Genomic DNA, 13,686 nt, shown 5'->3' with positions numbered 1-13,686 from the left:
ATCTTCTTCCGGCTTGGGTTGCTTCAGCTCCTCTGCACTGCTCCTGCCACCTAGACCAGCTGCAGTCTCCTTACGCTGGCCTCTATTCTGCTCCGTCCCGTACTCCAAAGCCCAGCGCCCCAAAAGCATGCACAACCCCACAGCGTCTCAAAATGGCTCCTCATCTTACTTCTAATGTTCTAGTACTGAAAGAATTCCCAACTCTTCCCCACCGTCAATATAACATTGAGACCGTCAATAAAATAATGCTCTTGTTATGTTGCCAGATATTCAGTGAAAATTCACCAAAGGGGGGGGAATATATATATATATTTTTTAAAGATTTATTTATTTATTTGACAGAGACAGACACAGGGAGAGAGGGAACACAAGCAGGGGGAGTGGGAAAGGGAGAAGCAGGCTCCCCACTGAGCAGGGAGCCCGATGCGGGGCTCAATTCCAGGACCCTGGGATCATGACCTGAGCCAAAGGCAGATGCCTAACCTCTGAACGACCCAGGGGCCCCATATATATATATATATATATATATATATATATACACACACACACACACACACACACACACACACACACACACACATATATATATTTTTTTTTTTTAACAGAGCTAAATACAGTGGTTAATACTAACTTCCCACCTCTCTCATCAAGTGCTGGGAAACTGCCAAGCCATGACGGTTCCTCTACATCGTGGACCTATACAAGTTGACCAAACAGAAAATGAGACTAGGAAGGGCACACAGTATGTTCCACCCAGCAATGTTACTCAGAACCCTTAAAAAGGAAACTTGTAATTAATTCAACCAGGTAATAGCCTCTAGTATTTTCTAGAATTTACTAGCAATTAGAAAATCAAGAACAAATAAATACTCCCATACACCAAAAACAACTTTTCCTTGAAATTTTAAGCTTCTTGGCAATGTTTTGTTTCAGAAATCAGAATTCATAACTGTTAAAGCACATTCTGGAAATTAACTTTCTAACTTGTTTAGAAACACAATTTTTAGAACAAATACTCTTTGGAGATTCTTGCTTCCTGACTTCATAATTAGTGTACTAATCCGAAGAGACCTCTGAGTTTATCAGAATTTACACAATGATAATTACCCTGGCAAATGAGTGACAAACAACAGAACAGAAAACATGCATTCAAAATATTTTATTTATACTTACCATCAAACAGATTGGAAATTTAAAAATTCCTTCCACTGTGTTTTTTTTTATTTTATTTTTTTCAGTGTTCCAAAATTCATTGTTTATGCACCACACCCAGTGCTCCATGCAATATGTGCCCTCCTTAATACCCACCACCAGGCTCACTCAACCCCCCATCCCCCTCCCCTCCAAAACCCAAAACCAACATTCCCAAACCCAGATTATTAAGAGCAGAAGTTCCTAACTTTTATTTAGATAATAAAGAAACCTTTTGAGAACTTGATGAAAACCAGGAATTTATTCTTAAGAAACATGCGCACACCCACAATTTTGCATATATTTGGGGGCAAGTTCAGACCCTTGAAATCCATCCAAGAGTCTGTGGTTAGGAAGCCTGCAGTCAGAGTCTCCAAGTATCTGTGCTACCTCCACGGGGTAGACCATGAGTAGACCCTAAGACGTCCCTGACACTGTGGGGCTCTCGGGGAAGTAAGGTCTACATACACTCAAAGCCAAAATCTTCTCAACAGACTTCCCAAGTAACCCTAGAATAGCACAGAATTCTACTAAGGAAAGCCCTCAACACAGCTCAGAATGACAATGATCTTCCACACATTTGCCAGGGGTGGATCACCTCGTGCACAGTGGGGTTACCCCTCACAATGCTTGCCATGTTGGAAGGGGATTATTGGGCTAGGAGCTCCGCTAGGCATTGTACACGTTTATCAGAATATCCCTGCACTGGGACGTAGAAGTACCCTCACTTTAAGAGAGATTTAAGTGCCTTCACTAAAGTCACATGGTTTAGTTCACTCTGAGTCAGGGATTCCAAGGTCCATCTGCAGGTCTCTGAGGCCTTTGTATTCGAAGCAAAGTATCACTTTATACAACCTGAGGCTGCTATAAATCTAATCTAGCACCGCAGCTGTACACGGGGTCAGTGTTTTTGGCCCTGGGGCCAAGGGTCAGGAGAGCAGCATCTCGGATTTGCCAGCTGGCCGTGTTATCTTCTGGAGCGGGTGCTATATCATAGCCTTATCCCAGCAGACGCATGAATGGGTGCATGCAGGGATCCATCCGAGTCCAGGCTGGCTTCTGTAAAACTCATCAAGGTACCTTCCCTCCCGTCACTGTCTCAGCAGTAACAGTTCAGTGTCCCAGTCTCTCGTGCAAGCACAGAAAACAGGTGGAAACTGACCAGAGCACCATGCAATGAAGAACGATGTATTCTTCTCTAACAATACATGGAGGAAGGACTTAAAAAAATAAAAATTATGGGGCTTTAGGGTATTTTTTTTAACATTTATTAGGGACTATTTTAACAGGATGATATAATAAACCCTTATTTACCATCACCTGGCTTTAGCAATTATCCACTAATGGCCAATCTTGTTTCATCTGAACCACAACTCACTCCTCCCTACCTATAATTGAATTCTCAATTATGTGTTCAGATATCGAACAACTTTGTGCACGAATAAGGGGGATACTTGTCCATGTTGGGCAGTCGTTGTGGCCACAGTCTGCGTCATTGCTGGAGTCTTGGTGATAGGCATTCCACGAACTGTGGGTCTATGCAATGAATAATGCAAGTACAATGTATCATAAAACAGAAGCCACTCATGATGGTCAAATACCAAACATCTACCAACTCTACATATTTTTAAAATAACCTTATTTTTTATCCAGCTCTCGCCTGCGGAAAACGCACCGATGTTCCCCGCATCCCACACAGGACTGCTTATAAAGCTTACGTAAAATGTTACCTATAAAAACCCCTATGCAGGCAAAAGGAATTTTTACTTATCACCCTGAAATTGTATGGCTTTTAAGATAAATAATTACACTCAGACGTCTCTCATCTCGGTGAACACTGTTGACCTACTTTCTTATTCTATCATTTGAGGTTCTGAAAGCTCACTTTATAGACCAGGTAATATCCTGGGAAATACTTTCTAAGAACTACAAAATATTTAGAATGGCAGTTCTGCAGCTGCAGCTACACACGACATCACTTATCTACATGGTGCCCAGCTGCTCTTTGGGTCCTAAGCCCCCCATGCTCCAGGTGCCTCCAGGACCCCAAGCCCTGTCCTTGCTATCTCAGCCGAATGAAACTGAGCCCAAATCAAACACAGCATTTCCTATTCACTGGGAGTTGCCATGGACACTTCTTATCAGGACCATTATCACCGGAAGGATGGGCAGATCTGGTTCGCAAAGAACTCTTAGTAAGTCCAACTTCTGCTTTAAATATGAACACTATCCATACGAGCTTTCTGATGAGAAATAGATTCACAGAGCCACATTTGGCTCCCTAATGTCACTAAGGCTCGGCTTGCTGAGATCCGCTTCTCCAGAGAGGAGTGGTTTTTGTAATACTTCTGCAGGAAGTGAGAAAGACCTTTTACAAGGTGAGAGAAAATTCAGTGGGGACAGATCCCAAAGAAGACAGTCATGTACGTTGGATTTAACACGCTCACTTTAAATGACTCGAGGAATTCTATGTAACATTTTATTTTTTTATTTTTATTTTTTTAAAAGATTTTATTTATTTGAGAGAGAGAGAGAATACAAGCAGGGGGAGTGGGAACAGAAGCAGGCTTCCCACTGAGCAGGGAGCCCCATGTGGGGCTCGATCCCAGGACTCCGGGATCATGACCTGAGCCGAAGGCAGATGCTTAACAACTGAGCCACCCAGGTGCCCCTCTATGTAACATTTTAAAACAGAATAGACCCTGTTGGTCATTTGCTGTGTGTAATGCTTTCAATGTATAGAAGAAAATGGAGCACTTAATCCGAGGTGTCTGGGCAGAAGTTTCATAATGAAACACCCCGACTAGACACGGACGCGGCCCCTTGGCAGAACCCATTCTGTTTCATACACTGAGGCCCACCGGACAGTAGAGCAAAACCTGAAGCAGAGGAGGGTTCAGGTGGTGGAACGAAAATATTTTCTGAAAACAAAAACAAAACATACACAAAGAAAACAAGCGGGATTTTCCCTTGGAGAATCTGCAAGGCGGCGGTGGACCGTGTACCCAGGCAGGAGGAGTCCAGCACTCCGAACAACGGACGTCTGAACCTTCAGCGCTGCCTTAGCCATTTTGCATCGGTGATGCGGGTGGCAGCTGCAAATTAAAAAAGGTTGGAGCAACAGGTTCTAAAAAATGCTGCATTTCACCATATAGTAAGACTTTTGCCTGAAAAGATCAGTCCAGTTTATTTTTTAAACCTTTGCAACAAAGAGAAGCGGCAAGTTTAGAGAATAAACAAACTTTATTTTATAACAGTATTACAGAGAGCAAAATATCATTTAATACAACTTGAAGCTGCTATAAATCTAATCTGGCATCAGAACTATACATAGGGTCAAAAGCAAAGGAAAACATGTTCAATACCGTTAATAGGCCCCTATCAGGTCTCCAGTGTTGGCTGTAAGTGGTTTCGCTTCCTTACAACCACCAAAAACACCACCGCAGCCCCTGCTCCTCTCCCCAGTGTCCTCAAACCTGCGTGAATCATCCAACTATATCTGAAAGAGATACACCTGCTCGATAACAAAAGGTCAGTTTTACAAGTACACAAGGAGGTTTAATACAAAGCAAGTGTGCTACACAAAGGGGTCAAATAATGGAAAGTCTTGAAATTTGGACATGTTAAGAAAGAAAGCACTAAGGTTTTAAGCTGCCTGAATTTTTAGTAGAAGGGAAGAAACGGTAGTTTCTCTTTTTACTCCCTCCGGGTTCTGGAATGCTGCCGAAGAGCATGTGTCTGAGAAGTGTTGGCACTGTGGCACGACAGGGTCTCGAAACACAGTGCGTGGTCAGTGAGCTTCTTTGTAATTGTCCAGTCGGGAGCATCTCTGACTTTCAGGGGAAAGTCAGAGGACTGGAAAGTCAAAAAGGGTTCAATATAAAAAACAGCCCCGATGAAATTCTCAAACATTAGAAAATTTTCAGGATGTAAGAAATGCTTTTAATCTGTATTAATATTTTCTCATATAGTATATTTACTGCAATCTGAAAACTCCGTAAATATTTACGGTAAGGATTCAGTGGGAAGGATCTGGAAGGCAGGAAAGCCACTATGGAAATTAGTCACAGAGTTTCCTTTCCGCACAACAGCACCTGTTCAAGTGAACAGCACCTTACCAGCATGGGGCTGGCTTTGTTCACTATCATTTGATCGAAATGAGTGATAAAATGCAGGTAGTTGTACACAAAGTAAACAGGAAACAAAACCAAAACTTCCTAATTAAAAAAAAAAAAAGAAGAAAGAAGAAGAAGAAAGAATCAAGAATATTTAGAAGTGGTTATAAAACAAAATAATGTATTAAAATGCGAGGGAACAGTATAGACCAGAGCTGTTAAGGTAAGGTTTGGTTGTTGGCATTTTAATTCTTCAGGCTTCTGGTCATTGTTACCAGTCGTAGTATAAATTCGCTGGAGTAGTGGTGTGGCATTAAGACTTGGAATGATCAAAATTCTTCAGGTTCACAAAGTTGAGCGTTGTTTAAAAAATGGAATTTCTAGGAGGAAAAAGAGAGAAAAAGACTTAAATATTCCCAAGACAGAGGCTTGCAAAACAATGTAAGTAATGTGCCATCCAATTCCAAATCAAATGACCCACAGTTATCATCTGCCTCGTTCTACTCTTCTATTTACTCTTCTAGTCAATAGCACGTTGACCAGAAGACAAGCAGGAAAGTCTATGCCACCCCCGGGGGCCTTACACTATGTGGAGAACTGACAAGCACCAGAAACAAACTGGCAAATAGGAACACACACACAGAGTTAATTATAAAACAGAAGTAACTCATACATTAACAGTCCAAAATAGAGAAACCAATGTAGGCTTTAACGTTAGATTCAAGGAAGGAGGAAAAACAAAGTCCATTCTGACTTCTTTGAAATGAACAGAAAAGGGGCTGCAGGTGAGGAGAAGAGAATGGGGCAAGAGGCCAGGAAGTGAGACAGCGCAAGGTGTCCGTGGGGGTATGCAGAGTACGGGGGGTGGGGAGCAAGAATGAGGGAGGACAGGATAGTGAGGAAATGGGCATTACTGGAGAGAAGTAATAATAGGGTGAGGAATGGAAGGTTGGGTACAAAATATTAGGTCTACTCTTTAATACCAGACTGAGGAGTACAAACGTGATCGAACAGACAAAAAAAAGGACTGAAGTCAGAAAGAGCATTCAGATGAAAGATGAGCTGTCAGTTTACTGCAGTGATCCCAAGGTAGAGTGCAAGAGGCAGAAGACAGGTCAGAGAGCCAGGGGTTAGCGAGCCCACATGGCACATGACGAGCTCAGGAGAGGAGGAGGCGGGTTTTGAGGAAGGCTTGACATGGCCTGGTTTATGTTCTGAAAACAGGGCTGCAGCTTCAGTCTGATGAAGAGGCTACGGGTGGGGAGGAGAGAGAGAAGAGGGCCATGTAGGACGGCTAGGTGATGAGGACTCAGACTTAAATGAAACCAGGGGGAAGGGTGGATGGGGAGGCACCCTGTAGGAGAACAATTGGAGGGTGGGGACAAGCAAGAAAGTACCAGGAAGCGCGATCAGGTTTGGAGTCTGGGACCTCAGGACTGGTGTAAAGCCTAGGTGAGGTCTTAGGACCAGGGATGTGGATTTGCAGTCTGGTGCAGAGGAGGAGTGAAACTCATAGGTGAACTAAGTCTTTACAGGTGTAAGGAAAGAGGAGGGGCATGAACCCCAGCAGGAGCCCACAATCAGAGGGAGGGAGGGAGGGAGAGAGGACTAAAATGGGAGTGGACAGGGAGGCAGACAAAGAAAATACAGATGGTGCATCACCCCAGAGAGAGAAAAGGGTTTTGAGAAGGTAATTTTTCACTTCTTAGTTTTGGCATATGGTAGGTGATGACGGAAGACAGTGGAGAGTGGTAATTAAGGTCCTTTCCAAGGGACACTGGCCCCAAAGTCAATTAGAATGCACATTCTTTTGGTTAGATAAAAAGTCTTGTTTTCGCAGAAAAACTCCCCACCACTGAGATTTATCACAGATATTATTTTAGCCTCTTCATTATATAGGACAGATTGATTAATCAAATTCATTGTCTCTCACCTGTTGCCTGCTTTAGGCTATTTGGTTACTCATTAGGACTTCTGCTTGATTCTAGGCGGGGTGTGGGGGCGGGCACAGGGCAAGGTGGGGATCAATGGAGAAAAGATAAAGTCGTCTCTTTTTAGGTTAGTAATTATGAACAGAAACTTGGGAATGGTGATCAGGGATGGATAAAACTACCAATCAAACTGGATTTGGGAGTTAGCTGCGGCCTCAGTCACAGAACAGATCAGTCAAGATCTATTCTTGATCTTTGTGGGCTGGTTGCTAGGTTCTTAAACAGAGATGCCACTTATGCCCAGCTTCTATTATAGAAAAGGAACTTCTCAGGTTACCAATGCCTGGAAACCCACAGAAAGAATGAGGTTAGGATCCTATTCTCCATTTCCTCTAGATTCCATGTCACATTATTTCACTGAATCTGTTTTCACCAAAAATAAAAAATTTCAATTTAGAAAAGAAAGCTAAAATTAAACTTGTTTCCAAGTCATTAGCAGACAAGTAAACAGGAATTAGAAGTGTGTAGGAACTGAATGAGAGATCTTGATTTCAAAGAGCTTCAACATTTATTGAAATATATGTGGAGAAAAAGACATAGTTACCCATGTAAACTCAAATGTCATTTACTTTCATTTATTTGCAATCAAACCACTAGAAAGAAAGAAACCAATTTCCTCCTCTGGTAATAAGTATTACAAATGACAACCTTAACACACTCTTAGAATTCCAAACAGTTTTCAGAGTGAAAGAAAATTACATTTATTGTAATTTTAATGTTAAGCGCATTTTTTCCCTCTCTCAAGTGCATTTTTTCCCTCGTTCTTTAAGAAGCAGTAAATCAAGTATAACTCTGAGCTAATTAGATATTCAGCATTTCAGAACATCCCAATTCCTCATGTCCTGTATGAATAGGGAATAATTCATCATAGGAAGTTTATAATTGACCCATCCACCTCTCTTCTGACTGCTTTCTGTACTTAAACACATATAGAAATATATTCCTGCAAGTAGTAAACATCTAGGCTTTTGAGCTGGAACAGAGAAAAGAAAAGAACCACCAATGCCATTGGTACACAAGCATCAGGCATTTACATTTTTTCTGTTCCGGCATGTATCTGTGAGAAAAATAAATATCCCAAAACCTTCATATTTGTGGTTTTTTTTTTTTTAAACAGATAATGATTTATCACCCATTCCAATCAAACTGAAGTCTACGCACTGGTAGTGCAAAAAAACTTTTTTTTTTAAAGCCTGAATTCCTCCTCATATTCACAATAGTCTGGACTTTTTTTTTTTTTCTTTTGTCACTACAAATGGACAGGTATTATTAGGCTTTTCCTTTGGATGACATCATAATGTTCACCTGGAGTTTGGATAAGATCACAGCTTTGAAGTATATGGACTACATCTTAGGTATTAGAATTTTGGTCAAGTAAACAAAAACAGAAGCCCAAACCACTGTTTCCATCAGTACCCCCCTACACTACATACAATGTCAGTGAACATTTCTAACTCCCACAACCCCGTTCCCTAGCCTCTGTCTCCCTCTTTTGGCCAATATGGGAATAGCTCAGCGTGGTGGTCTCATCCACTCCCAGCTTTCACTCTAGATCTAAATTCCTCAAGGACATGTGCCTGTTGCCCACTTTGCCCTAAGCCCTCACAGAAGGTTCTGGAACACTCTGATTTATTTTAGTGTGCCTGAGGAGCAGTGGGAAATCACATTCAAGCACAGAGGTTCTATGACTTCATTTGAAAAGCAGAGCTTCCGAGTTTCCAGAGACAGAGGGCTCCCAGCATGGGGCTCAAGCTTGAGCGCGCTCTTCTCCAGAAACTGATTCAGTAAACTGCAAATGTATACTCATGAGAAAGCACTTGACCCAAGCCACTAGAAATTCCGCCTGTAAATGGTAAAGCACTTATCCAGAGGGGAGTCTCAATAAAAATGCAAAAATACGGCTTTCATCCAAAAATAATTAAACTAATGCAAGAAACCGTAACATTTGTCTTTGGATTAAGTTAAGATTCAATTCCCGTAGGGCAGCAGTATAGCCAGAGTTCTTGAAAATATGAAAATTTATGCGAGAGACAATCCAACTCTTTCCTAAATAAAAATGAGATCCATGCACTCAAGTGTTCAGTTTTAAATACAAGAGTTTATGGGTGTGAATGTCAGTTATTCCTAATGTGAAGCTTTCTTTCTTGGGTCTCCAATATGCACATTTGATTTTCACTTTTTACATAATTTCCATGGGAAGACAGGAGTCCTAGAGCCAAAAATGCAAGTAGAATAAATTTCTATTGGGTGTGGGGTGGGGGGTGCCTGGGTGGCTCAGTGGGTTAAGCATCTGCCTTCTGATCAGGTCATGATCCCAGGGTCCTGGGATCAGAGCCCTGTCTGGCTTCCATGCTCAGTGGGGAGACTGCTTCTCTCTCTCTGCCCCTCCCGCTGCTCATGCATGCATGCATGCACTCTCTCTCAAATAAAATCTTTTAAAAATTTTTCTATTTGGTTAACCCAGGCAAGTCAATTTTTACAGTGTTAGTAGCACCACTGGTTCTCAGTGTGCTCGGCCAACCCTGAGGGTCATAGAGACTCTTTTTCAGGGGGTTGTGAAGTCAAAGCTATTACATTTTAAAGAAAAGAAAAGAAAAAAAAGGAAATAAAGATTTCACAACCACACTAAGATACTAATTGCCCTTTTTGGGGTATGGACATTTTCACCAATAGTGCAACAACAAAGGGGAACACACCTGTTAGCATTTTGCCACAGGTCAAGACGGTGGCACCAAATTGCACCAGAAGTCACTGGACTTGTTGCCACCACACACTCTCAGTGAAACAAGGGACAAAGAAGGCAAGCCAGCCTCATTTAAGGATGTCCTGGATGAAACACAGAAAATTACTGCCTTACATCTCAACCGCTGAGTTCGTGTCTTTTTAACATTCTGGGTAATGAAATGGAGAATGGGCGCAGCACACTCCTGCTGCATACAGAAGTACAATGGATGGCTAGAGAAGAAAGGAACGCTCGAACTGGGAATTGAAGAAGCTGCCTTTTCATAAACACCTTTTTTATTTGAGAATTACTGATGGACAAACTGTTATTCTACTAGACAGGCATTTTCTTGACAATGAGGCGAGCCTGTCCTCTCAAGGAGAACAACTGACAATAAACTTGTGGCCAGTGATAAAATTCAACCATGCAGGTGAAAACTAGAATCTTGGGAGACTGTATTCTGGCCACCATGAGCTTGATAACTTCCCGATACTTTTTTTTTTTTTTTTCAAAGATCTTATTTGAGAGGGAAAGGGCACGTGTGGGTGTGCATGCAAAAGTGAGCCAGGGGAGGGGCAGAAGGAGAGGAGAGAGAGAATCCTCAGACTCCACACTGAGCACAGAGCCCAATGTGGGGCTCAATCCCATGACCTCATGATCATGACCTGAGCCAAAATCAGGAGTTGCTCAACTGAGTGACACGGGTGGCCCAATAGCTTCCCCGTATTTAAAGACTCTTCCAAGGAGCTCACTGACAACCAGTGATCTGTCTCAATCACTTTGCCTTTTGCAGGATTTCATATCATTGTAACCACACAGTACATGTGGCCTTTTCTGATAGGCTTCTTTCACTGATTATTTTGAACTTTTATAAATATTTTTAATTTGTTCTGTTTCATTTATAATCTGGTAAATTTCAATAATTTTTATTTATTGGTAAAGTGTTCCTGAGACAACAAAGTTTGGGAATTGCCTGTGTAGAATCTGCTATCCCTAATGTATCACCCTCCTTTCCTTTTCTCACAGATTTGTGTGCCTGCTGAATTCAGAGGGAAACATTAAATCTAGTGTTTTCTTCCTTTTGGCCAAATGAAAAACAGCACCTGTTCAACAAATAGTTCAGGGAAATAATTTTGCTTTGCTTGTTTGGCCTGAACATATTAATGCTGTTAGGGCACCTCTGTGGTCTCAAGAGGCTCTCGAGTGGGCTCTCATATGGGTCCGTCTCACATTTAGGTCTTGGACCAGGTTCCCTCTGCCACTATCTCGGCCTCCTCTGAGTGCCAACTATATTGTGCTCGATAACACACACACTAACACAATTTCACCTCAAAGATAAAAGTTCAGTTCAGAATTTGCTAGAATCATATCAATTTAGTTAAGTATTTTTGCTTTCAAGAGTCAGTTTGAGATGTTTTCCCCTAAATTCCCATTTGTTTAACAACAACAACAACAACAACAAACTGCCTACCTCTGACAACAATTGCCTTTCTTTCCCTCCCAGAGGAGAGGTGAAGAAGAACACCTTCCTTCTCTCCCACCCCGTGATAGTCAAAACTCTCTTAGCTTTTAAGCCAATTACATTCCCTTACCTTTGAGGAGAGGGTGAACCGTCAGTCACATCAGGCCAATTAATTGTGTTTTCTTTAAAGCTAACAATAAGTTTTCTATTTGAATCTTTACACTTGGCACCTTCAAGTCCCTTTACTTAAAGAATTACTACTACACATCAATTGCAGAATATTCTGTCAAATGGAAACATTAATTTTACCTCATTTTTAAACATGATTATTTTATATTATGGTTTTACTTGTTCACTTAGCTTTATATCACAGCTGCAACTTCAAAGACGTTTTATACAAAATTAATTTTTCTAAAATGAGTTGCATTTCAACTACATTGGTGGGAGTTTGTTATTTGAGAGATTCCCATCATGAAGCCTTCTGCAGAGCGGCGTGCAGTGTGGATTCAGGCTGCCTCTGGGTAAGTCCAGCCCTGCCACTCACCAGCTGTGTGACCTGGCTGAGGGACTCACCCTCTCCATGCCCCCATGTCCTCACCTGCACCTTGGATGACTGTAGGAACTAAATGAAATAGGAAATGGCGAAGTCCTCAAAATTGGGCCTAGAGTAGGCATCCAGTGAATGGTAGCTAGTATGATTTTTATAGATTTTCATTTATGATATTTCAAATTTTGCTTGGTTTGCTTCAAACTAAGTTCGGTTCTACTCTTGTTAGAGATACAGGTGTCAGTTTCCCCATTAATAATTGCCTGAAGCAGTATAATGGTTTCCTTATAGGGTACTTCATCTAACCGAGCACGCTTTCAATCAGTCCTACACTCTACTGAGGAATTAATCTTCCTGAAGACGGTGCTGAAAAGGTCCTTTCCCTACTCAAATACCCTCTGTAGGTGACCTACAGAGCAAAGTCTAACCTGAGGTACTGACACGAAATTTTGCCCTCTGCAGTATGCCTTGGACAAGTCTTTCCAGCTCTGCTGTGAACTCAACACACAGCCACATGCGGGAGCTGTTCTCCCTGACACCCCTGCCGCTGCTTCTCTGCAAGCTTCTTCCTCTCTGCCCACCTCCGTACGTTCAAATCCCCTCCCAGCACTCTGCGGAGAGAGGCTTCCCTGATACCTTTCTGGGGAGGTCTCAGATTCACCAATCAGAAATTTCAGTCAACTTTCACAGTCCTTTATCAAGGATTCCCAAACACTACTTTTTACTATGTTATTTGCATTCAGGTTCTCATGGGTTCACCTCTTGCTCACCAGAGCTACCACAGCGCCCCAAGCATGGTGTCCTGACAAGAGTCAGCACTGATGAATCTACGGATGAAGGTGCTAGGGACTGAGCTGCGAAGGCAAGAACCAAGAGCAGGAGCTTGGGCAGGGGAGCAAACAAACAACTGTATTTCTCTGCAGGAAGGAAGCACTGTCGCCCGTCTTCCCCATTACTTACACCTGCTGATTGAAGTGGAAAGTTTGAGGTTTCTTTTTTCTGTTCTTTTGTTAAATAACTACATCTATCATATCCTGGGAGGACTCTGCCTTCTTTTTTAAAATGGCTTTCCCAAATCTCTGAGAGCCCTGACAAAGGTTTCTACGCGTAGTTAAAGTCTGGCCCTAAAGCTAGCGTAAGGTCTTCCAGTTCACTCTGCTAGGTTTAAACCTTGTGGGAACTTGATATGAGAGCATTTTACAAACTCTTAAAGCTTCTTTTAAGTAACAAATGGACTAGAATAAGGTTACACTCAGTATACTGTATTCCAGCTACGCCTGTATCGATCTTAGGTTCATAAGATAAAGAGACGAGAAAACATTTTATCTGATAAAGCATCAAATAAAAGTTACACTGAAAAAACAGTATCAAAACCGTTATCTTTTAGGGGGAAAAAACCCTTTGAAACCATATATGAACAGAACTCACCAAATATTTGTCCCGCGTTTTCCTTCAATAGAAGTTTAGTGGAACTCAAAAGAGTTCATCTCTAGACCCAAATCTCTAGATTATTAGTCTACACTTTTTTTCTAACATCTTCAAATCCAGTATGTTATATTCTACTTATAGCACATCTCAGTTTGGAAGAGCCATGTTTCAAATAGCACAGGTGAGGACTGGCTATCATACCTGACAAGTCTAGACACATACTCGCTCTA

At 41.8% G+C, this 13,686-nt stretch overlaps 1 protein-coding gene across 2 annotated transcripts in view; it reads right to left on the bottom strand.

Moving 5' to 3' along the window:
• Positions 1-4,417: 4,417 nt before the first annotated feature.
• The window catches only part of EPB41L2 (erythrocyte membrane protein band 4.1 like 2), a 216,598-nt gene continuing 207,329 nt past the window's right edge, over positions 4,418-13,686 (bottom strand). For both annotated transcript variants that reach the window (XM_080806711.1, XM_080806712.1), the window contains one exon: positions 4,418-5,686. The gene's annotated coding sequence lies outside the window, so the exon portion shown is untranslated. The remainder of the gene's footprint in view (positions 5,687-13,686) is intronic.

This window comes from Martes martes (assembly GCF_963455335.1).
Source record: "Martes martes genome assembly, chromosome: 6".
Classification (NCBI taxonomy): domain Eukaryota; kingdom Metazoa; phylum Chordata; class Mammalia; order Carnivora; family Mustelidae; genus Martes; species Martes martes.
This window is presented reverse-complemented; position numbering and strand designations above follow the sequence as displayed.